The 24,901-nt window shown below is 38.9% G+C and overlaps 1 protein-coding gene across 3 annotated transcripts in view; it reads left to right on the top strand.

Annotated features, from left to right (window-relative positions):
- The window catches only part of PIP5K1B (phosphatidylinositol-4-phosphate 5-kinase type 1 beta), a 123,319-nt gene that overhangs the window by 4,755 nt on the left and 93,663 nt on the right, over nucleotides 1-24,901 (top strand). Inside the window, exon 1 of one of the 3 annotated variants that reach the window (XM_080372921.1) lies at nucleotides 4-23,979. The exons of the other annotated variants lie outside the window; for them this stretch is intronic. The gene's annotated coding sequence lies outside the window, so the exon portion shown is untranslated. Of the gene's footprint in view, nucleotides 1-3; nucleotides 23,980-24,901 lie in introns of those variants that run through there. 3 annotated transcript variants of the gene reach the window in all.

Genomic DNA, 24,901 nt, shown 5'->3' with positions numbered 1-24,901 from the left:
ATGTGTCTTGTCTTATTCTTCAAGTTTGTACAGTCCAGAAAGAGCTTTTTTCCTTCTCTGTGAGGAATAAACTTCCAATTCCTCCCTCAATGAGCTGGAAATCCCAACTTTACCTTCTCTTTTCATTCTGCAATTGTGAACTAGCAAACTATATCAGCCTGTTGTGAGGTACAGTATCTACCATTTTATTGTTATTTCCTCCTTGCTGTAAAACTGGCTGTTTAATTTGTGATCAGTGAAGTAGGGGGAAGTTGCAGGTGTTGCAAGTGCCTTGTATACTTTCACCATTGTCCAGATGTTTTGTATTTTGAAATAGGAGATTTTTAAAAACTACAAATTGTAGTAGGCTTGTGTTACTTTCTTCAGGATGTCACAGCTATGATCTGTATCATAATCAAGAAGTAATTTACTTGTAAGATTTTGTGTGGTGCTGTGTTCATGCACAGTCATAGGGTGCTTCTGTCTGGTAAAGCAGGTGCTGAATTATAGCCATTTTATTAACCGTGCTCATTTTTGTTGCTAGCACTTTTAGCTTGGGATTCATGTCTTATGTGACTGCATGCCACCCAGCCAGCCCCCTGTGTTTGGTACCTTTTGGTTTTTATGTGATCCTTGTTGCTGCAGTATTTCAAGTTCTATAAATAGTCATATACCTTTTAAAACATCTCTTTGAGGCCAGTAACACCCATATTACACAATCAGGAGCTGAGACACAGAGGCTGAAAGATTCATCTAGTGCTGTGTAAGAAGTGCCCATCTGGAGGTCACAGCCCAGTGTTTATAAGATGATTTTTATCGTCTCTTAGCGGGGACCAGTTCGCTGTGAATCATGAAGCTCATCCTATGAAAGAAGTACCAGGGATCTGGAATCAGGTTGTGCTTGGCTTGTTTTGTCTTACTCACAACTTACTGTCCTTATAACTTACTGTGTTGGCGGTTTTCTGGCACATGAAGGTACAAATTGGAAAGCCTATCTTGGTGTCCTTTGACTAGAGCTGCTAGTTTATGATCGGATTATATCAAGTATAATGGACACCAATACAAAGATGGTTCAATTACACAAATACTTAAAAAATTGAATACCATTCAACAGTAGAAATACTGTGTAATTTACAAATGCAGTTATGAAATCTTGTGCACAACTCCAGAAACATAGCTGTGCTGTTTGAACTGAAGGAAGCTGCTAGTGCTTAACTTTATGATTTGATGAGCAGTGCAGTTTAATGGGATGTTGCTTTCAGCACCAAAGGTGACTAAAAAATACTGCAACTGTTGTGGCAGTTTGCCACTTTTTTGACTGTGGTTGCACAACTGTTGGTGAGGCTTTGTGATAATATCAGATCACTGAGCTGATCCAAGTTAAAAATAACTTTGCAAGAACAAAAGAAATTGGTGTGGAGGGCAGCTATTTTTCATCTGACTTTTAGCTGGTGCAATTTGCTGGTACAGCCGTTTGTGAGGTTGTGCTGTGGGGGTGTGTCAATAGCAGTGGGGAAGTGGAAGAGGATTGGAATTAGCACAGTGAGATCTGTTAGTTTCTTTTGCTCTTGGGAAAATAGTACATGAGATTGCTGTTGGCATTTCTGTAAAGAGAGAGAAACTTGTTTGCTTGGTTGTAACAGCAAGTGTCCCCATCATGTCCCGTCCATATCAGTCCAAATTTGGGTTTCTGTGTCCATCAGGGCTTTTTCTCTCGTTGCCATGAGCTATTGCGTAGCAAAGCCCATGCTTGGACCTGTGTCTGCAAAGGGAGTGAATGGGCTGGATTTTCCTCAGGCTCTTTTGTACCCCAAACTTCCTGTCCATCTCTGTACGGAAAAGTAATTTGCTTTTTTCTCCTGCTGAGTTTGTTTTCATGAGAAGTTCTTGGCCTGCATACTGGTGTGAGTCAGCTAGATGCCAGGGGGTACATCCATGCAGCTAAATGATAGCTTAATTGTAGCAGGGGTATGCCTGTCACTCTCTGGTCTCAGTGGTGTAGCTAGTCCCAGCAGCAGCAGCTGGGCAAGCAGGGAGATACCAAGACTGGCAAGCTGATGGGAGCCCCAGGTCTGTACCGGCACTGGTAGCTTGTGCTGGCCTCTGTCCTGTGTTAGTTTGCAGCTCTTGTTGGCTGGCTTGCGTACAAAGGTTTCCCAGTGCTGGAATGGCACTCCCATCTAGTTACAGAAACTCTTGTGCAGTCTTCTGCCATTAGCCGCATGACCATGAGAGCCAGCAAGCATTTCCTCTTAATTTGTTACAAACTCTTGTTTCTTCCCCAAATCAATGGTTGATTTTATTTTTTGTTGTTGTTGTTCATGGAGAGGATTAACTGCATGAGATGGTATGTCTCAAACTGCATTTGCTCATTACTGATGATTTGTGAGGCAAAAATAGGGTCACAGGCTGCATGTCACATGGCCTTAATTTTTTTTTAGCTTACTAGAGGTTTCTGCTGGTTTCTTGAGTGATTTGGAGGACAGTTTCTAATCTGTTGGCTTTTACAATTTAGGAAATATGTTTTCTTTGTTTGGTTTTATTTTTCCCCAGCAAACTCAGTTGTTGGTAAACCATTCTAAGTGCTCAAGATCCAGAGAGATGGGGAGTAGCCAAGTTATTTCGGTAATGTAAAAATCCATTGCATCCACTGCTGCTGGCTCTCTCTAATTAGAAGATCAAAGAAAATACTACTTTTGGGTCAAGATAGCAGTCTGCATGGTCATATACCTTCCCTAACCCGAACTGTGAAGTTGTAGGATTATTAAAAAGGAGTTTATAAATTCATGGGCTTCCTGTTACAGCTATAGATGGAAATCTTCAGACAGTGATTGAACTAAATTGAAAATTCTGGGATTCCTTGGATATTGCTAAGATAACTTTCTGCCTTGAAAGGTTCTACAGATGTTCTTTCCCTTTGTACCTAATTGAAGTCCTGGTTTTAATGTGTCATGAGTCAAAGCTTTTTGTCTGAGAGTAATGCAATGTTTGCATGAGACCGTGCCCAGGTTTACAGTGTGGCCATTAGCACTACATGGCTTGTTGGTGCTTCCTTCTCAGTAGGAAGGTGTGTGTCTGCCATGGTATGTGGTTAGCTTTTCTGCCAGTCATTGCTAACAGTAGGACAGTGACTGTTTTTTAACCTCAGGAAAAGAACCGAAAACATATCAGGTCGGAACACTGAACCTGATTTTCACTAGTGCTGAGTTAAGTTTTTTAGAACTTGTTCTAAAATTAATTGTGTTGTTTGACATTCAGAGCTCCAGTAAGGGACGTGTCATGGACCTTTGTCTTTAGCAGTGCTTCTCTTGTTCTAATGTCTTAGGCATTTGAGACAGCTTGTATACTGGTCTGTTTGAATACACAAATAATTTTGTATGCGTAATTCTAAAAAAAATACTACTTTTTCTGAGTGATCTTGTATAAGATCACTCAGAGCGCTGGATGAGTAGTCTGGAAAGAAAAAGGCACATGTGGCTTTTCTGGCATGGAAGAGCACACCATTAAGTCAAACTTGAGTACTCAGGTTCTGCCAAAACTGTTGTCTTTGCTTGATTCTGAGTGGCATGGAAGTCAGTATGGATGATCACATAACAGTGCATGAGGGCAGGTGCACACAGAAGCCTTTGAGGGACTGGTACCTTAGTCCTTTATTCCTCACTCAACCTTGCATGCACTTTGAGAAAAGAAACTTTCACATTCAGAGTGGTAGTGGAAGCTCCTGGGAGGGAGGAGAGATGTCCCACCAATTTCAGTCACTTTCTTCAACACAGAAACAAAGAAAGTACTATGAAGAGGTTTTTGGCTAGGAAACAGAAAAGCTTTTCATGGGAGTCCACAGCTTCTAATTTTGTTTTTAATACAAACATGATGATGTAACAAGGAATCTCGTTAAATAATGATACTTGTACATGTCATGTTATCAAGTTTTGTTTACACTTTTGCCAACTATTCACAGAACGCTACAGTAGGACTCTAAAGTATTGCAGATGGAAGGAACATTTTGTATGGAGGACAGGACAACAGGAAATGGCCTCGGGTTATGCTAGAGGAGACGGATGGGGTATTAGGAAAAAATTCTTCACTGAAAGGATGGTCGGGCATTGGAACAGGCTGCCCAAGGAGGTGGTGGAATCACCATCCCTGGAGGTGTTAAAAAAATGCATAGATGCGGTGCTTAGTGACATGGTTTAGTGGTGGTGGACTTGGCAGTCCTGGGTTAACAGCTGGACTTGATCTCAAAGGTGCTTTTCCAACCTAAATGATTCTATGATTCTGTTTCTGACTGGCAATAGAAGTCTGAATTGGAACCTTACTTTGTTTCAAGGCTTTGCCGGTCTTTACGTTAGAAGTACTAGAAACTACTGGGTATGTGGATGAGTAAGGATCATAGTCTTTCATGATTGTTTTTTCCCTGGTGGTTAGAGTTCTGCTGAAATGTGTGGTGGTGATACAGAGAAGTGGTACTGCTGGGACTACTTTAATTTTCAGTCATGTCAATATGGTGATTCTTAGCATACACAGAAAGCAGAGATGGCATTGTCAAAGAAGCAATTTGATGTGTGATTTCTAGGCAGAAAAACAGACATAGAATGTTATTGCTTGGTGTGCAAGAAATAGAGCTCAAGAGCGAGATATTAAAAGTACCTAAAATTAAAACACAACTACCTCTGTAATTTTAAGATACCTTTTAAAAATCTGTTGTAACTAGAAAAAAGAATGAATTTAGGAAAAGCTTGAGGGACACAGAGTCTGAAAAGGAAGAGTTTCAGACCTCTTCAATAAAATAATCCATAGTAATTCAGAAGGACCTCTTAAATGGCAATGGGAATGGCATATTGGTTTTGTTTGGTTTGTCTAGGAATACATGCTAAAATGTTCACTGTTAAATTAACATTTCAGTTGTATGTTAAAAAAAACAGTTTTTCAGAGCCAGGAATAAAGAATGAGTAGCTTATAACCAACTATAAATAATTAGGGTAAGACGGTCCATCTACTGCTTCACATCTGAAATGTATTCTTAAGAGTGTTTTATTCAAAGTCTTATGCTTTAGTGTTTGGAAAAAGAAACTCCAACAGCAGGAGGAGTGTCCTACTTGTTAGGTCTCAAAATATTGCTTAAGTCTTGGAGTATTTAAACTGTCATCTTTGCTCAGTTCCAAGCCCTCTGTCTGGAATTATGTAGAACATGGGCAACTAATTTTGACCTATCTGTGTGAAAATGCTTTGTCTGCACACATTAAACAGCAGATTCAGTGTACTGGGGTGTTCTCATGCAAAGTAGTTAAAAAACATACCAGTACAGTGCCTAGCTAGATGGGATGTTTTTTAAGCTTGTCCCAATGCCTTTTTTTAGGGTTTACAAGGTTGTGTCTCTTCAGGTTACTATTGTGCTAGAGAACATACCAGTTTTTGTTGCATGTTGGTGTGTAACTAGGTGTGACTTCTGTCATTTGCATAGCAGTCTGAAGTGTGAATGCGGACAGGCAGACCCCACCTGGGACTGTCCATGCCGTTTGACCAGCTTTTCATAGCTGCGTGGCAAAACTGGAGTTTTTGAGCAGTGAATGAAAACTTGGAGTCACCTACAGCCTGTAGAGCCTGCAATGAAGGCAGTGTTTCCCTCACCGATGTCTCCTTACCTCAGAAGACTAGGTTATTATTATGTCAGCACAGGCCTTCCTGTTGTGCTCTAATTAGCCAAGAGCAAGCATACAAAGCTTCAGGATAAAAGAAGAAACACATTTGATGCCACTCCTCAGAGTTACTGTTTCTCAAACTGAGATTATTGCCTTCTGTTTGCAGCTGAACTGATCAATTAATTTCCTCTTTCTCCTCTTTCCAACAGCAAGCCAGTAAGTCATTAAACTAATTATTCCATTGTGAATTAGTACTCTTTTTTTTTTCCTTTTCTGTATAGGCTTGGTTGTAAAGGGAGGTCTATAATGTGCACTCATCTCACTTTTAATTTTGAAAGTTACTGTGCTTGCTATGGGAAGGCTGATTGTGTTGTAAGATGAATATACCTTGCAACAAGAAAGGGAATTGTAATTTCAGTGACTCAGCAATGTGCATTAACAGTATTTTCTTACTATATGAATAGTTAGAAATGTTATTTAGAAAGGAAGAAAGAGCCATGGTCTACTCTTATCTTTGGGGGATCCAGTTTCTGCATTTAGCTGGAGTTCCTTGGAGTCTGGACTCCATTGTACTGAAGTCCAAACAGGATGTCTTGCATGTTACTGACCTCTGAGTTGACTCTGACAAGCCTTTCAGTGTTTGAACCTACCCAGCTTCTTTCTGCTTCATGTGCTTTATGTCATAGAGGTGACAGGAGGTGTACAGGGTGGAAAATGCATTTGAAGATTGACATGTCAAGCTGACAGTCAAAGAGCAGTACCCTCTTTCCCTTAGTTTCTCCAGAGGAAGAGTTAAGGATCCCTACAGTAGTTTTATGCTGCAGAACTCATTTTTGAACCTGCTCAAGAAAGATCACTGTGGTTTAATTGCATTTGTGACTTTGGTGCAGCCCTAAAGCAGTTGTGCATTGTAGGAGTATCCCATCTCATATTTTGGTGCTTGAATTTATTTACCTGTGATATAAGAATGATTATTTTTTAGCAGCTGTTTGATCTTACGTGGAGGCCAATTATTAACTAGTAGACAGCCATGAACATCTGCACAATTACTGAGTGCAGTTACCTTTAGCACTTGCTTTGACTCCTCCCAGTTTGTGCATACACATTGCGGAGTTTACCTGTCATTCAGAATTTCCCTTTGCATCTCACCACTTGTATTTGGGTTCCAAGTTTGGTCTGAAGTGATGATTTGTGGCCACAGAATGTTGAAACCTAATCAAGACCCTTTTGTGCAGTCCCACTGTTTGTGTTTCCTTTGTTAGTTTGCCACACAGGCTTCTCCACAGCCTCTCCCTCTGACACATGTAGAAGCTGAAGTGGTGACATCTGAGTCTGGGTGTTCTTTGGACGAGCAAAGCAAGTCCATGCTAGGGGTAGGTGTGTGTATGTGTGTGCCCTGATGCAAGATTGAAACCGGGCTTCTGTCTGGCCACAGGCTGCCCACGTTTCTTTTAGGTTGGCAAAGACCTATCTAGTAGGTCTTTGTACGAGACCTGTACTAGTGGTCTTCCCAATGGCAGCCTTGCTGGTGCCCTAAATCAGACTTGTGGCACAATGGTCTGGGCAGGTGTGCCACAGGACACAGCTGGCAGAGGGGAGACATCAGTGCAGTGTTGATGCAGGTGACTGATAGCGAGGAGACTTGCATCTGGGGTACATGTAACATATTAACTGTAAAGAACTGATGCACATATATAATCTCTGGCTGGTTTGGGTCTATGTTCGACTTACAAATGGATTGTGAAAGTCAGCCGTGTTTCAAGGACTGCTTGATGCCTTTGGTCATGATCTGGTATTAGACGACGGAGTGTGGCCTTTCAAATTTCATTCTTCTCTCATCAGGTAAAAAAATGGCTAAAGAACAAATATCTTTTATTAAAGTAAGCCATTTAATGAGAACAGTAGTATTAAAAAAATTGCATCTGCATGTAATAAAAAAAAGCCTGTGTATAGGAAGCTAAGTCGCTTAACTTCATTATTTTAAATAATAATGTATATTGCTAGGTCATAATCTAACTTTGTGCATTTGTCTTTCAAAGGGGATATACTGTAGACTGATGTATTTATTTTTTTTCCCTCATGCTGAGGCAGGCTACCAAAACACTGCAGTGGTTTATTTCAGAAATACACACCACAGCAGTTAAGATAAGACTTCTTTAAAACTTTTTCTGTGTGCAGCATTATTGCAGCTCTTTAAGCTGAACCTTGGCTATTTATGACTGCATACCTGTTCCAGGCTGCTTTTGTGACCAGAGAGGCCCTGGAAGTCAGTGGGAGACAGTAGTGTCAAGTAGTTCATAGCTCTTTGCAAAACTCTAGGGGGTTTCTCCTTGGTTGGGAGGGGCTCAAGGAAGAGCTTAAATCTAAAATAGTCACGTTCCGTTTATTTTGATCTGAAATTGTCTGGTTTATTCGTATGTTGTTCATACAGGTATTATAGAACTTTGAGTTGAATTTAGGCAGCTAAAAAATATTATCTGAAGTTCTCTCAGTCTTCCAATTTATTTGCACATGCAAGCATGATCTGCCTTTTTAATGTCTAGTGTATGTCCAATTTAATGTGCAATGTCAGGATAGCATGATTAGCTATAGCAGATATGAAAGCACACAAGTACATTTGTCTGTTTTGAATGGTTAAACTGAAGGCTAAAATGCCAGTTCTAATTTCAGCTGCCTTCAGTTGAAGCTAGGTGTGTAATAACAGACTGTGGTAGGAAGTAATTTACAAGTTGTTTACTTGGTTTGGGGTTTTTTTGGTTACCTCATAACATTAGTAAAATAATTTAGTTTTGCTTTGCTACACTTGCAAATGATGATAAAGTGCATGATGAGAAGTGTGGCTTGTAAAAGTTGAGTCAAAAACAAAATGTGTGTTAGGATGTTGTTGTTGACTGCTGTTGAGCAATGTCGTGATTTTTATGTAGACCTTCAAAGCAGAGAGAGTTTAACCTGAAACTTCAGGTCTAGTTACAGGGATGGTATATTTCTTTCAGGATTTTAACTTGTTTGTTGAAATGTAAACACTTTTCTCAGTGTTTGCAACACTGTAATGTTGTGCTAAAGCATCACAAAATATATGAAAACTGATAGAAATATATGTTATTATGAAATAGTTTGAGGGGATAAGTAAGTAGGCATAGTGAAGAATGAGACTTAATTTTTTAATTCTCAATACTCTCTAGGGATATTAGTGATGAAACTGACTGGAATTTAGGAACTGCTTGGGTTAAAACTTTGTTGCAATAGCAACCACATTAAATATTTTGATGTTTGCTTGGAGTGCTCATTTAGTATTGTTTATCCATGTTTTTATGCAGAATATACTTGAAACAGTGGGGACTGTTAAATTAAAGGCAGCAAAGCTGAGGCTGAAAAGGTTGGGATCAAACAGTTCTCGAGTTGGGTGTTTTTGTGATACTTCTGCTGATTGAAACAAGAAGCAGCTGTTGACACAGGGCGATGAAGGGTCAGAGTCTTTTTGTGGGACCTCAGAAATACTCAGTATGAGCAGGGATTCTGTTAATTTGTTGCTTCCACCTATGAATGGTAAACGATACTTGGAAAGTGCTTTGCAAACTCTGAAAAATACCATATTTTTGTGAGAATGGTAGTATGTCAGTGAGGTACTGGGGGATGGGATTTGCAGGAGCACCTCCAGACTTGGAAGGGGGCTAAATAAAATTCTTCAGTGGCTTTCTTACACCTTCTATGAGGTTTGCTGGATACTGTGTCTTTGCCATTAAAATTAAATGTAAAGTTACAAACACAAATTTGTAAAGCACACCTGATGCAGCTTTGCATTTTATTGAAGAATTGAAGCTAGCTGGTATGTGGAAATGAGTAATTCAGCAAGCTGCAGCTGTTTTTTGTAACCTCAGTTCTGGTTGTGTAGATTTGTTGTATAAGGCACTGAAGGTAAAAACACTTCATGAAGTTCAGTATAGAAGTCCTAGGCTGAGTAAGTTTTTACTTATTATTAAAAGCTTGCACTTAGATTGTGAAGTTCAACTCAATACACTGCAAGAAGCTGTCACTTAAAAGCTGGGATATGAAGAGAAAATGAGGGCTCACCGCATGAGAGCTGTTGAGTCTCTGGAGTTTGTTCTGGAAGAAGTGAAGGATGCAAAGGTTCAGCTCTTTATGTGAGAGACCCTTAAGGATGAAGCAAAAAATGTTTAAGGGATGTATCTTTAAGGGCTAACTGAAAAAAATAAAAAATGCAGCGTACTGAGTATAAGAAAGGGTAACATCTCATGATGAGTGCCCCGTCCATGTTGTGTGTTTCCTGTGGTTAGTCACTGTATCGCAGTAGAGTGTGATATCTGTCTGTGTGCATGATAAGCAAATGCAGGCTGTGAAACTGCTTGTGCTGTAGAGTTTCTAAGAAAATCCAGCAGCATGCAGAGTCAAATTTCACTCTGAAGCATCCATGTTATTTAATGGACCTTGACATTGTGTTTCATGCCGTATATGCTATTAGGTGACTTTTTATTTGTGCCTGTAAAGTATTGGAATATACTCTATTCTGCCATACATGTTCTGTGGACCCATGACGTTGTATGCATGTAACTGAGAGTCAGACTTGGCATTTACTGAACAGCAAAGCCAGCAGTAATGTTGGGAAGTTAGATCGTTCTTGATCCTTCCATCTGTTCACGTATGTTATCTTCAAGGGAATAGAGCTCTGCAGCAAAAGCAAACATTTCAGTGAATTAAACCTTCACACAGTGAACTATTGTTTTAGATGGGTGAAAATGCTATTAAATGTAGAGAGGGAAAAAATAATACCATTTATTCCAGTTTTAACTGTTGTGCTGATAGCAGAAAACAAAGGCAGGTGACAACAGTAGCAAAAGCCAGCTAGCAAGGAATAGAACTCTGTGTAGCCTGGGAGTGGTATTTGTGAGATTATTTTATCTCAAATATGTTACTTTCTGCTGAGTTACCACCAAAGATGATTAATAAGGTATTTAAAAATCTGTGTATAGGGGCAAACTGTATCCCCAGGTATCTGGGTTTCACTGGGAAAAGGAATTCCCATTCTTGTTCAGCCAGAGGATTGGTTTGTATGTGGTTCATGAAACATGGTTGGTACTGCAGCTCCTGTACCTCCTATTGACAAGGAACTTTCTTTTTTTGTGTAGAAAGATTGTACGGCCTCAGATTGGCAGTAATTGACAGCAAGTTCAGCTAAACAAGGACTTAAACAAATGCGTCACAAAGTAATTTGTTCAATTGCTATGATAAAAGATACAGAGATTTGGAAGCCAGGAGTCACTCAGATCTAATACTATGTTGCAGTGCCACACAGTAAATTTATAAATTATTTTGAATACAGTGTAAAACTAAGTTAAAAACAATTCCTTTTATGAAAAGTCACAGACTTCCAACATCCACTGTAGTATTGGAGAGAAGACCTGTTAATCACTGATCCATAATTGATATTATGCAATGATTTTAATAAATAGTCATATATTTGCTTTGCTATTCTTTGTATTTCAGATATCATAAGAACATACCTTCTCATATATGAGTGTACCTTCATTATGTAGTAAAAAAATCAGTTTCCTAACATTTTAGATACTCTTTTTCAGTAAAAAATCTATCTTTTTTAGTATAAAATATTTATATGGGAACAAATTATTCTCTGTTTCACAGTTCTGATGTTACATTTGGTTGAGGGTATCTTGCAGTTTGTCACTGCATGTTAGCAAGAAATTGTATTTTATAACCCTTTGTGTGTGTTTATTGCATGTACAGTATACATATGTATAACAACTTCATAATACAATGGAATTGTGTAATATGTAGACATATATATATGTATATAAATTGTATATACATATATAAAAACATTCTTCAGCTTACTTCTGTAGGTCCTTTCTGGACTCAGGAAGGGTTTATGCTGTATTTCTTTTCACCCTAATATGCCTGCCTATGGCATAAATACATGCTTTTAAAGAGATGAAAAGCATACAGTAGTTTTGTATGTTTTGCAAAGTCTGCTTTAAATAGCAATATTCATAGATTCAAGTTTGTCTCTAGTAAAAAGGAAGCGATGACAGTAAGTTTGTGAATACTTACGGTATAGTTTTTACTGTCTTGAATTACATTATGGAAGGGAAAAAGGACTGCTGAGGAGGTAATTTCAAGCTACAATTCCTTTGAAAATGTAGGAGTGATTAAGGAGGCTTTTTCCCACCAGTTTTGTGTTGGCCTTGTAAGAACTTGAGCACATCTTGGATGATTTCATAGTTTTGAACATAGAAACTTCACAGGTTGTTTAGACTATAGACATCTGTACTATCGTCCACATGGGTGTGTTTCATCCTACTTGTCCCACTGCTATAAGCAAATCTAGAAGATATTTTATAAGATGCATAGGGCCTTCTTAAAGTTGTAACTCAAGAGTTTCTTGTAAGCTGGTTGGAATTCTGACGTATTTCTTTTGCAACTCAGACACTGGAATTGAAAAATACTCTTTCAGGTCACACTGTGAAAGCGTTAACAGAGAGTTGCTGTGCAGGCATGAAAGCAGTAAGCATTATCTTTTGAGGTGTTCTTAGCTGTCAAGCAAAGTGGGCAAAGCTGTATCCAGGTGCTTGCAAACACTGGTGTTTAAGCCTTGAGCTGCTTGGCCAGAAGAGTTTATGCTAAGGGAAAAAAGAATTAAGGTAGAAAATGTTTCCCAGGTCTCTTGCCACCTAAGTTGCAAGAAGTGTAGTGTACCCCATTATAACATTTGAAAATGTGCAGAAATATGCTTCCTGCCACCTTTAGTCAGTGGCCACGATAATGTGTAAAATCCAGGACCTGTAGCAGCTGGTTTCCCGCTGATGGTTGGTGAGAATTTGTTTTTCCTGACAGAGAGAGGAGAAGGCTAAAGTCTGACAGGGAATTCAGTCTGGTCTCCTTTTTGGATGGTGAACGTTCACAAGGCACTTATGTCCAGCTTGTTTTACAATCCAGAACTTTTCTGAAGTGGTAGACTTCCAGTTCATGAACTGAAGTATGGATACTTGAGGGAATTGGGTGTGTGGGTGTTTATAGGGTCTTCTTGCCCCTCTCTGTTCTTCCAGCAAAGGGGTTGAACAGGTTGTATGCTCACCTGTTGCTCTGCTGACTGGTCTGTAAATTGGAGAAGACTTACAGATTATTCTTGCCATCTACCTGTGAAGTTAGACAATATGTCAGTTTAATGAAAAACTGAAGCAAACTAAGGATGGAGGAGAACAATGCCCTAGAATAACAAGCTGGTTTATTTTCAGTAAAGCCTGTGCTGTCATCTCACTTACCTTCAACCCTCCCCAGTTGGTGCAGACCACAGTGCAGACTGCAAGCAGGTATTTGTCTGGTAATGTGTATAATTTTGGCAGTGAGTAGTAACCAACAAAATAAAGACAAATAAAGATTTTTGTTCCTTCACGGTGTTTCAAGAAGCATGTTCAGCTCCTGAAATCATTAGAACAAGCGCACTTAAAGCTTCAAAATATACTGTTTTCATACAGGGCTGTAAGAAATGAGCTGCTTTTGTCAGTTTAAATATTCCTCCTGTGTGCTTACTGCTGCTGTCTTGTAAAAAGTGATACAGGTTAGCCCTGTCTGGACCTACAACATATTTCAGATGCAGCCTCCAGGACCTCATATTTTTTTCAGCTGTTCAAAACCATGTATCTTAAACCCAGAACCTTGTTTTGAGTCCGTGCTACAAGCAGCTTCAAAAACTTTTTCAACAAAAAATAATTTTAAAAAGTGTTTTCATGTAAGGTAGCTCCAGTTTTCTTTCTCAAGGTGTTTCCTGATTTATCAGAGATGAAGAGCGTGTTGTAGGGTTGTGTGCTGTTGGTAACTCATGCAGGTCATTTGACAAGAAAGAGTTTTAGTAGTGGAATATCTTAGAGGAGTGAGAAGGTACCAGGTTGCAGGTGGCGAATGAAAAGAGGTTCCATTTTCTAAGCTGTTGCAAGACCACACTTTTTTTTTCTCTTGACTTCACTGTAGTAGGATGCATTCATAAGTCACCTGCCTTCACTGTAGCAAGGTAATCTTCTGGAGTGATGGACCTACCTCTCTTGTCTTTTTTTTCTTTTTCTTTCTTCATGTTTTCCTTAGCCTCTTGAGTTTGTATAACATACTTTCTTGAGATGTCATTTAAAGAGATCTCTGTAGCCTGGCTCTTGTGTTAGATGTGAAAGATATTGGGCTTTCACTATACGTGCCCTAAATTGAGGGTGAAGAGGGGCACTATATATGTAAGAATAAATGCTAGTTTTGCTTAGGTATACATAAAAATATATAATAAAAGTAACTTTTACGAAGAATGATGACGTCTGAATTCTGTAAGACTCGATGACACTGAATTGATAATACTTTATTGTGTTCTTAATAACTAATGAAACAAAATTGAGATGTGTATTTACCAACAATGGTGATATATTATGGAGTGGAAAATAACAGAGGCCCATGGAAGGTTCACAACTTCAAAATTCACATCTTTCTTTTCTTTTAATGGGCATCTTGATGAAATGTGAATATTCTGCTGTTCAAGGCAGCCTATAAATTGGCTACTACTTGGTATTGTAACAGTGCTTTTTAGTGTAAAGGAAACTAGATAACTTTTTTTCTGTATGTTTAGGCCTGATTCTCCCAGAACACTTATAATCCTGTCAGTGCCCCTGTCCTCTTACCCTTTTTTTTTAATGTAAATATTTTTTTGGTGCCATAAACTTGCTATAACTATCCCATCTTCCTGACTGGAACAAAATTTTCAGGTTAGTATTTTTATTACAGGTCATTCCAAGTTCTAAATGAAGTTTAAAGGAATCTAAATGAATCTTAAAATCACCCTGTTCCCAGTATCTGCAGTTACTTTGATATAAGTATATTCAAATAAAATTAGATATCAAATAAATATATTTTTAATTGAATATATATGTTTAGCAAAATGTGTTCTGAAATACAATCTAAGTGGGTTATCTCTCTGGAGAGTACAGGGACATAGCAGCATCTCCTAAAATTGTAGTTATTAATGCTTATGTCCCATCAAATAGCTGTTAGAAATACAGATGTCAGTTGAACAGTGAAGCAATCTTCAGCTACCTGTGTCTGTCTTTTTTTTTGATTGATTGATTTTAAGTTCATGAATATTACAGAATTCCTTGAAATGGGAAATTAGGTAAATTGTACCCTGTATATACTGCAAGATTTTTTCCACTTAGGAAAAAATCCATTAACATGCATTAGATCTTCTGTGGACCATTAGCACTTAATGTAAATAGACAAGTAAAACCTCTTATGCAGCATTTATCTTGAAGTCTTTAACTTGAAAGGTAGTGTGCTGTGCTCTTTGTTGCTGGTCTTGTCTATGGCATGATAAGTGGTAACCCAGCTGAAACTCCTATCTTAAAAATTAATGAGGCAGAAATGGATATCTGAAAAATCAAACTAAGAGAGGGAAACTGATAAGGCATTTTTTTCTCAAACATACCAACAGAATTAACAAATACATGTATAGTAGGGGGAGGGGGGGGAAGTTTCAGGTACTATTTTTGAAGCCATTCCCTATTATACAAAAGTTTAAGAGTCTGAAGGAGTGAAGCCACCATTCTGCTAAAGTCACAGTGCAGGTGGTCAAGTCAGGTGCCCTCTGCAAATTCAGTGATTCTGGATTGTTCAGAACACACTTTAATTTTGGCAATCCAGCTTCTTTCAAAGCAGAGTCAAAACAGGCAATAGTAACAGTAATGGCATAAAGGAAATTTTCAAATACAGCTGATCTTTGCAGTAATATGGCTTGTATTTATGTTTTTTGGAGTTGAGGAGTAAGGAGAGTGGCAGGAGTGTTACGAAGTGCATATGCAAAGGAAATAAGGATGTGAGAGACTACTTGCATAAATACAGTCAGACTTCCAAAAAGACTTACTTTTTGTGCTGTGGGCTCCAGTTCTTGGCTATCTAACTAAAATACAGGCTCTTTTCCTGAGATGGGCCTGTTTCTCATCTGAAGATGCAGTTGTTGATGACATAATATGTGAGAATTTCACATTAAAGGGAAGTTTCACGTGCAAGCCTGTCTTTATACTTAGAACTAACAGAAGCATTCCAGCATCCCCTTTTAGTCTACTCTGAACTGTAGAATTTCAAGAGGGGGTGTTTTGTGGTTTCCTGTTCATTGTTTCCTTGGGATTCATTTTGCTGTTCCTGTTCTGTGTGGATACTTCTGCAGCTATTGCAGTAAAGGTGAGGGGTTTTTTTCAGTTTGTGACATAGATACCTTCATTTTATTTTTTTTTAAACAGGGCCTAGTTCTGCAAGCAGCTAAGCATCAGAGTAATTTTACTAAGACTATAGTGATGCAGCAACCAAGGAAGACACATTTCTTCAGAAAAAGTACTGCTTCTCTTACTTTTGAGCCACCTTTTGTGAACTTAAACTTCTTCCTAATTATTTTATAAATATTTTCCAGAAAAACACCTCAGGGTAGTGGATGTGGACTTTTTGTCATTCACTTAGTCTTGGCATATCATTGCATTTTTGCAAATACTACAGGCCTACAGAAATAATGATGCATGGTGCCAAGTGATAGGAGGAGACTACTGGGAAGAGTGTGCAATGACAAAGAGTGTAAGAATGTAGTGGGGAAGCTTGCTCATACAGGATAGCACATACTGCAGCATACAGATGAAATGATGTTGATTTAATGAACTTCAAAGGCAGTTCTTGGACTCATCTCGAATCTAACACTGATAAAATGATGCGTTCTGCAAAAAGTCTGCTCAGAATGTATTTATGGACTGTCTTCATGTTTAAAAATATTAACAAATTGCATTTGACACAGGGTTTTGGGGGTGGGGAAAAAAATCGTGCTGTCAAACATGTTTTCCTGGTACGAGTTTTATAACAATGAGCTGAATAATGGGAAAACCAAATGTGTTTCAAGTTATCATGACAGCATTAGTATTTGGAGATTAAGCTAGCTAATTATCTAGCAGGAGTGTGGATCAGTTGATGAAAAGATAGTCCAGATGCTGAATAGGAAACAGCGCTCTGAAAAATCACCATTTAGTGATTTCAGTGAGCACATGCAAGAGCAAGCCTGATGAATGACCTGTCTGTAGCTAGGAATTTTATCATTGTGTCCAGGATGAGGCGCCGTGAAAGAGATTCAGGCTTCTGCATGGTGTCTGCTCTTCTGTGGGGCAAGGAACAGAGGCCTCAGACACTGCATGTTGAGCACAGTGCCTCGTGTTCAGGCCTTGCAACAGAGTGTGGCTGAGGTCTGTGCAAAAATACAAGATGTGGGCTCCTATTGTTATAAATCACTATAATAAAATTCACACATGAATGCTATTTGTTGAAATCATGGCCATGAGATGTAAGTGCAGGTAAATCACAAAAGTGATGTCCTGTATTTCTCTCTTGGGGCCCATAGTTAAACTTGTACGTGACTTAGAAGAAAAGCAATACTATACATACAACATTTACATTCTCTGTTCTCTTTAATCTGTGACCTATTTTGCATGGTATAATGACAGAGGAAAAGAAAGGGTGCATGAGGCCTAGACATCTGTGGTAAAGGCTCTCTGTTATCAAAAAACAGGTTGCAGAAGTAGCTTCAGTAATTTGAGCCTTTTCTGGTTTTTGTGCTTCCTCTCATCTCCATTAGCCTAATTTTGGCCTCTGATAACAGAGGTGGGAGAGGAGCTGTAACACATTGTCTTTGTTCAGTTTGCAAGAACAGTGTAACACGGAACTTTTGTAAAGTAAGGGCAAGCTCACATCTTGCTCCTTTGACTGCTTCCCTTAGCTCAAGGGTTCCTTTTGTAACCATCAGATGATCCCGCACAGCGGATATACAAGCAAAAAGTCTTTTCTGCATGTTACTTTCTGCTACAGACTGTTGTGCACCTAGAATTCCAATTCTGACTTTTTTTTTTGTGGTAAAGCACCATTTGGAGGGTCATCACAAATAGTAACGCAACCTTGGTTGCTTGACAAGGTTTTAAAATTGGCTTTACCAGCATCTCCTACTAAAGATGAATGAATGTATTTGGAATAACTGTGCAGCAGGGTGTTTCCCACTGTTGACAGTATGTACTGTGAACAATGGTAGTAGTGTTTAATATCTTGCTGAATTCTTTAGAGTATTTGTTTGCTTTTGTAAAGGTTTTGTCTGGTTATTAAGCTATAGAACTGAAGCATTACCTCCTGTTGCTCTGATTTCCTGGTAGTGGAATTCTTTGTATGGTTGCTTTTCTTTTAGCCAAAATTATGCATATGGGTAACAGTTTAGGCTAATCCATCTGCAAATACTGCTGTACTTGGTGTATTCCTCACAGAGATACCTCAGACTGTGCAGTGGCTAAAGGAGACATATATATGGTGGTTGGTTGGGTTTGGTTTTTTCCTTAATTAAAAGAATCACAGCAGAAAAGGATGTAAAGTATATCTAAAGTGTGTCTTCAAGCCAGTGCTACTCAATTGCCTACTGAGAGATTAGAAGGCTTGATAATAGGCATGTGAAGAGTTTTTGAGAGATGTGTGTAGAACTCTGTTTCTTTTCTGTTTTGGCTGTCTGAAACTGCAACTGTTTTTCATAACAGCAATGTGCCTGTCACGAGAGGTGCCAACTAAAAATCCTGGTTAAGAGTTTGGGATTGCATTGTTAGACACTGATGTCCACAGCTAAGGCTAACAAAAATCACGTCTCGCACAGGTTCACCACCTGCAGGTTGGTACCAAGTAGTAGAAGAAAACATGAAAAAAAGAGTGTGTGTGTGTATATGTATATATAATTTTTCACTGAATGTGAAGGCTAAATTTCTCTCTGTAGTTTCTGGTCCACCTAGTAATAGTTTGTGGAAAATATCTGAAAGTGATGAAGCCAAAGCAGGACAATCCTTTCTTTTCACAATAGTTTGGTGTGAGCAAAAGTGATCTATTGTAGCAAGCTGCTCAGGTCTGCTGACCCCATGACAGGCTTCTGCACAAACCTGTTCTGGTTTGTTTGCACAGCCCTCCTCCAGTGGTCCTTTGCAGATCTCTTTAAGCTTTTCTGCAGCATGGGGGCAAACTGCAGTGCTTGCCTCTGCAGCTAAGCTGTGCTGCCTTTGGGTTTGGCTGGTTGATTTGTTTTGATCCGTCTCCTTGATCTTGACCATGGATTGATGGCATCTTGTATAGGTAGGAGTTGCCTGACAACAGGCAAATGGTGCAGGACTCAATTTCTCAAACCCTTTCTGCAAGATAAATGTATGTATTGGTGCTTCACCGTGAACTGACCTTTCTGTATGCTGGGACAAAAATACTTGTGTTGTCTTGGAGGTAAAAATCAAGTTTGTTTTCTTTGCTTTCTTCCCTACAACATAACTTTATCAGCTGATTATTTTTTTATTATTTTTTTCCCCTTCTCTGAGTATCCTTTTGACTGTTCTAAGTTAATGGCACGGAATGCCTGTCTTTAATAGATCAAAGCAGAAAGCCTTTCCCGTCTGTTTATTTCCTAACATGTATTTCCCTTCTGCTTTGTCTTCCTTGATCTTGATGTGCTGTTGCTTCCCATTCCTCTTTTCCTTCCAGTTCAATTGTGCAATCTCTTGCTGAGTTTCTCCCTCCCCTTCTTACCTATTTTTCTCTCTTTTTTTTTTTCTTTTCTTTCTTTGTTCCCCATCCCAAATTGCTCACTTTTTTCACTTCCACCCTTCCTGTCTGTTCTATATGTGGAAGTCTTCAAAATGAAAGTATGCTTTTTGGCTGGTTTTAGTTTTCTTCCTGCTGTGAGGACTAAAACACAGTAAAGGAAATGAGCAAAGTGAAGGCTATCCCAGCGACACAGAGTTTCAATAGCCTTGCTGCTTTCTGAGCAAAAAAGGGTGCACAGCCCTCATGGAGATACATGCCATGCAGGTATGAAATACTGCTATAGAGCCCACCTTGATATGTGTCAGCTCTTGGAAGCTGTCTTTGTTATGCAGAGTATCCACACTACCTTAAACTTGGTGGTATGGAAGGGAGATCCTTCTGAACCTGTGCAGAGACTGCTCTGGCAGAGTTTGGGACCTGTGGGTCCTATTGATGCAGGAGGTTGTTCAGAGACAGGTGTACCAACACAGGCAAATTGTTTGGTAGAGCAAGTAATTCAGGGTTAGTTAATTAGAAAACCTCATTATTACTTTCATGATTCAGAGAAACTCCCAAGTGAAGTATCTACCAAAAAGCATCGCAGGACTTCTGCTTTACCCCTGTGAGGGGAGAATGGTTTGCCATCAGCTTGCTGAGTTAAGACTGTGTGTCTTTGTCCGTTATGGCTTTACTTAGCATCACCCTGGCATCTCCTTCATTCTGTTGAGCAAAAACGCAAGCTTGGACCTACACCTTCAAACCAGAGCTTTTTGCTGAAAGCCATTTACTTCGAAGGGTGATATGGATAGTGTCCAGTTTTTCTGGCTTTTATGCCAGATTAGTGTTAGCCACTGCTAGTTAACAGCAGCTTTTGTTAATGTAGTACAGTACCTTCGGTCTGGGCTTGTGAAGCATCTTGCAGTGTCTGGCCTTCCTCTCTGTTATTCTTACGTGTGCATACACTAACTTGCACACCACAAACACATCAGACAGAGCACCTCAGTAAAGATTTAGCTGATCTCCTAATCCGCTTCTTAAACTAATGGCCTCTTACAAGCATTGTGATAATACAGTGCTCTGCAAGAAAACCATTTGCATCACCATTTTTGTGACCTTCTGCTGCACCTGCTTCAGCAACGAAGGGGCCATCTGTCTGTCCTGTGGCCATTGTTGCTGCTAGAATGATGAGGCATGTAGTGTAGTCTGGCTGGCTTTTATTTTTCTCGCTCTTTTCTTGCCCTTTGTTTGTGGTAGTATGTTATCAGTAACTAGTGCAGGGCTGCTGTTCAGTCTTCTTATAATGGTATTGTATTGCAAGCAAAACTGAAGACCAGTCTCTTTATTTACTATAAAGTAAAAGCATGGCTAGCTAGTCCAAAATAGTAATGAGTATCCCTTTTCTCTTACCTACCTAATCATCAGACTCCTTACTCCTTGGAGCAAGACACAGAACTGAGAGGCTTAGGGACCAGTGAGTGCACACTGCTAACAGCAACTATTGAAAGGAAATTTTCCATAAAATACATTTAAACATATGTGCCGTTTAGCATATTGATTTATGTCACCTTGGACTAAAAAAACCAGCAACCCAGTAACTGGTAAAATCATACGCTGAAATTATAAAAAGGTATTTAATCTGTTTAGTCAGACTTTCCAGCTGATTAATGCCAGGTGAGGCATATCATAAAGTGGAATATTGCCCAGTGTATTCTAAATCATAAGAACGCTGTTTCTGTGAGAATGTATTGATTCAGTTGTGGAGTTTTTTTCTGCTTTAGCTTATGGAAACTTTATAATGTTCATAGCCATACAGGCAGTGACTATATATTATCTTGTTGGAATTTTGTTCTCTTTCTAGTTAATGATTCATAAAACAGTATGTGTTAGGCAAAGAGTGAGAGTAATGGGTTTTTTTTACTTTCTAAATGCTGAAAGCTGTATTTTTACCTTTTGTAATCCATGGTGTGGGCCATTAACTGACTTACAGATAATACTGTATGCCTTTTCTACCCTAGTCATAATGATGCTTCTAACCCAGTTATAATGATGCATTGAGAGGTGCAGATAATGTTTCAGAAGGCTTCTGTGTGAAGAAAGGAGATTCGTACTCAGGCATCTCAAGAATTCAGAAACCTCTTTCATTTGTGGGAAAACTCGGATTCATTTTCCTTGGAAGAGCTGACAGGTTCTGGTCTGTCTTTAAAATTCAGTGGTGTCAGGCTGTGTATGGTTGTGCTACAAAGTGCTCACCCACTGTGTGCTTCTGTTGCGGGTGGAGAGCTGTCTCCTTTTTAAGTCCCATTCTGATTGTGTTCACTATCTTTTTTTTTTTTTTTTTTTTTAAAAAAAAGTAGATTTGCTTATCGTGATAGCTGCTTAAGATGTTGATTTTGCCCATATTTCCAGCTAGGTTATTTAAAAAAAACCCCAGCCATCCATTTGCAGAGAACTGCCTGGGGAGGAAGACTGTGATGGTGCTTACATTGGTTTTGAACTTTCATTTTTTATACAAGAATGTTCGTATTGATGCAACTAATGTGGAGTATAAACCATATCTAAAAAATAATGGAGTGTTTCCAAACTGGGAAGAATATTTAGTGATGACTTTATTTTAATTTCTTGCTGCCAAAAATGTTCAGGGACAAGTTTTTCAATTTGGTTTGGCAAGTGAAAGACTGTTGGAAAATAATTTGCTTATATCATTTGGCTGTAAATAACTACCTTAAAATGTTTATTTGAAAAAGTTTGTATCTCCATTCAAAAATTCTGTGGCTAGGTTTCCATACCTTAGAACAGGCATACATATTTCTTCCCAAGATATACCTCATGTTCCTTAATGTCAGGTAGGATAGGTGTGTATGCTGATGTGGTTTTGTTTCTTAAAGTACACTACAAGTATAGTCATAATTTCAGATGAGTTCCAAATTCAGCACACTGTCAAGCAAAAATGTAGTCAGTTGCTCATTCTGGTCTGCCCATTGAAGACTGACTTGGAGAACAAAAATACATGTTTTTGTATAAGAGCAGTAGTAACTTTTACACTAAGCAGCCACATGCTCAGTGAATGGAATACCTTTTAAAAAATAATGTCATTTCTTTTGGTGTGCTTAGTGGTGCAGTTCTACTCTAGTGCCATTAAATGTCTGTCTCAGTTTGATGACAACAAGGTAGCAGATATGACAAATAGCAGCTATTTCTTTACATGTTGAGCAGTTCTTTCCTTCATTGGTTTCAGAATTTAATTTTATTGTATTATTCCTGTTTTTTGAACTACTCTTGTCTGACGCAGCTTCTGAAATATTTTTTTCCTCCCTTGAAGCTTCTTCTCTCGTTTAAAAAGAAACACATTGGAAAGCTCATTTAAACCAAGACAACTCCAATTTTTGTGCTTTTTAGCATTTTTCATAAAATGGGATTATGGTCTCCCTTTCTATAGCTTTGCAAGTGATTGAGGAAAGGTCTCCAAGGAACTTTTGCTGTGTTCCGAGTTCTTAACCTAATCAAAGGAATTTTTGTGATACAGGAGTTGTTCTGTGCTGAGAACGGTGCAAGGGAGGTGTTTACAATAGTTTTCAAGAATAAAATGAGCTTTCTATAAATATCTAACTAAAATTAAGTTGGAAACATCCAAGGACAAATTGTCCTGATTGCAGTTACATCTTTCTGAAGGAAAATAGTAATGGGTCTTTTTATTAGTCATAATAGATTATATTATTCAGTGCAATAACTTAGTGTCTCTCATCTGAATTTAGATAGTTTTCAGATTTGGTGCTTACATCAGTCTTCTATATCCATTCTTGAGTGACCGTATTTTTCACACAAGCTAGCACCTGAGAATCAAGCTGCTGTTTAAATATACATCTGGGAACCTAACCTTAGCCACGTGTTCCTGCAGATACATGCCCCAAACTAATTAGTCCTGGTGCTGTTGCCCTGCCCATGGTGCACTGCTGCTCACACTTCTTTCCATCTCTCTGTCTTCTGTCCTGGTTTTGTCTGTCACAAGTGGGCTTGCAACTCTGAGGTTATGCAAAAGTATGTGAGCGAGTGAAACAGCTGAGACAGTCGATCTGTCATTCAGCATGGGCCAACAGTCTGACATATTGCATCACCTTCATCATCCCCTTCCAAGTTTCTTCTTGATTTCAGGGGAGTCCATGTAAAAGCTGTGCTTGCCATTGTAAAGAGTCGCATTATGATTAATAGTCTTTGGTAGGTTACTTTTTTTAGTTTGTCTAGGTGAGTTCTCCTGGGGCCTGAGGAGCACTGGTGCCATAATAAGGATGCTACCAAATACGTGCTTGGAAGACAGGACCATAGCAGCACCAGCTTGGATCAATGGAAACTGATGCAGATATACACCTGAGTGGTATATAGTGATACTATGGAAACCAGGAGGAATCATGACAGGGTACCCAGACCTTTTCCTTCCTTCAAGATGGTACAAGCTACGTTTAAAACAGTTGTCTGATCTGTCAAAAAAATCTGTAATATGACCTATCACATCATCCAAGGTAGTCTCTTCCGTTCTTCAGCTATCTTTCTGTAGCTGTATGGAAGGGCCCTCAAATGGAGACAAAAATGGTATTTTAAAGACTTGAATTTCTTCAACCTGGTTGCTGAAAAGCTTAACTTAGTTTGCATTCAGTAAAAGCTGTATGTACAAAATTTATATTTACAGAGCCCAGGGTCAGAAAGCATAGAAGACTTGAAGATCATAGTAGTCCACTCCAGCACTGAGGTCAGTGTTACCACAGCATATCCTGCAGACATTGTTGTGATTGATTACTTGCTAATATGCTAATGGACTGAATAATTCACAGTGGTGTTTCACTTGCAAGTTGCCTGTGGAGAACTGGTGAGCAAATTATGCTGTTTTCATGGCATGTGAATTATTTTAACCACAGGTTTTGTGTGTTGTCCAATTTATTTAAAATTGGACCAACCAAGTCTTCATTTAGAATGTTCCTTTAAGCAAATAATTTCTATCATCTTTCTTCATTATGTGCTTCTGTTGTAAAGCTATGTTTGCATATCCGTTCTGAGTTCATGAAGAATAATATAGTATGGCTGACCTTTTGTTGAGGTGGGAAAAGGTGGATGCATAGAGAAAAGGCAAAGGTCTCTGTGGTTAACTGGCTAGCTGAAAAGGGTCACATAGACATAGTCCAGCTGGCTGGACAAAAATGCACATTGCTCTCAGCTTACCTGAAGTAAAGCAAAATACACTGTCTTTGGCTGTCCTTGTTACACAATAACAGGAAGATTTTGGTGGGAAAAGAATGTTGCAGGTGGGAACAGATAACTACAGAAGAGAAACTAGGGGCGGGCTTGGTATTTAGGCAACTAACCAATAATGAGCTTAACTTTTGTAATATGTATGAGCTAATTATAACAAGGCATAAAAGGTGACTGTAAGAGACAATAAACGAAGTCTGCTGATCACTCATATTGAGCGACTGTGTCTTCCCTCCGTTGCAACAGGTCTCAAAACAGAGCATTGCAACTGTTGTGAAGCTCTTGTTGTTTCATACACGTTTCTCACCATGGTAATTTGTTATGTGTTTTTCTGCTTTTAATCTTGTGTGTTCACTCTGTGCTTTTTATACCTTATCCATTTGACCCATTTCCCATGTTTTTGAATGATTCTTTCTGGAATTTCA

Source organism: Falco punctatus, assembly GCF_963210335.1.
Source record: "Falco punctatus genome assembly, chromosome: Z".
Taxonomy (NCBI): domain Eukaryota; kingdom Metazoa; phylum Chordata; class Aves; order Falconiformes; family Falconidae; genus Falco; species Falco punctatus.
This window is presented reverse-complemented; position numbering and strand designations above follow the sequence as displayed.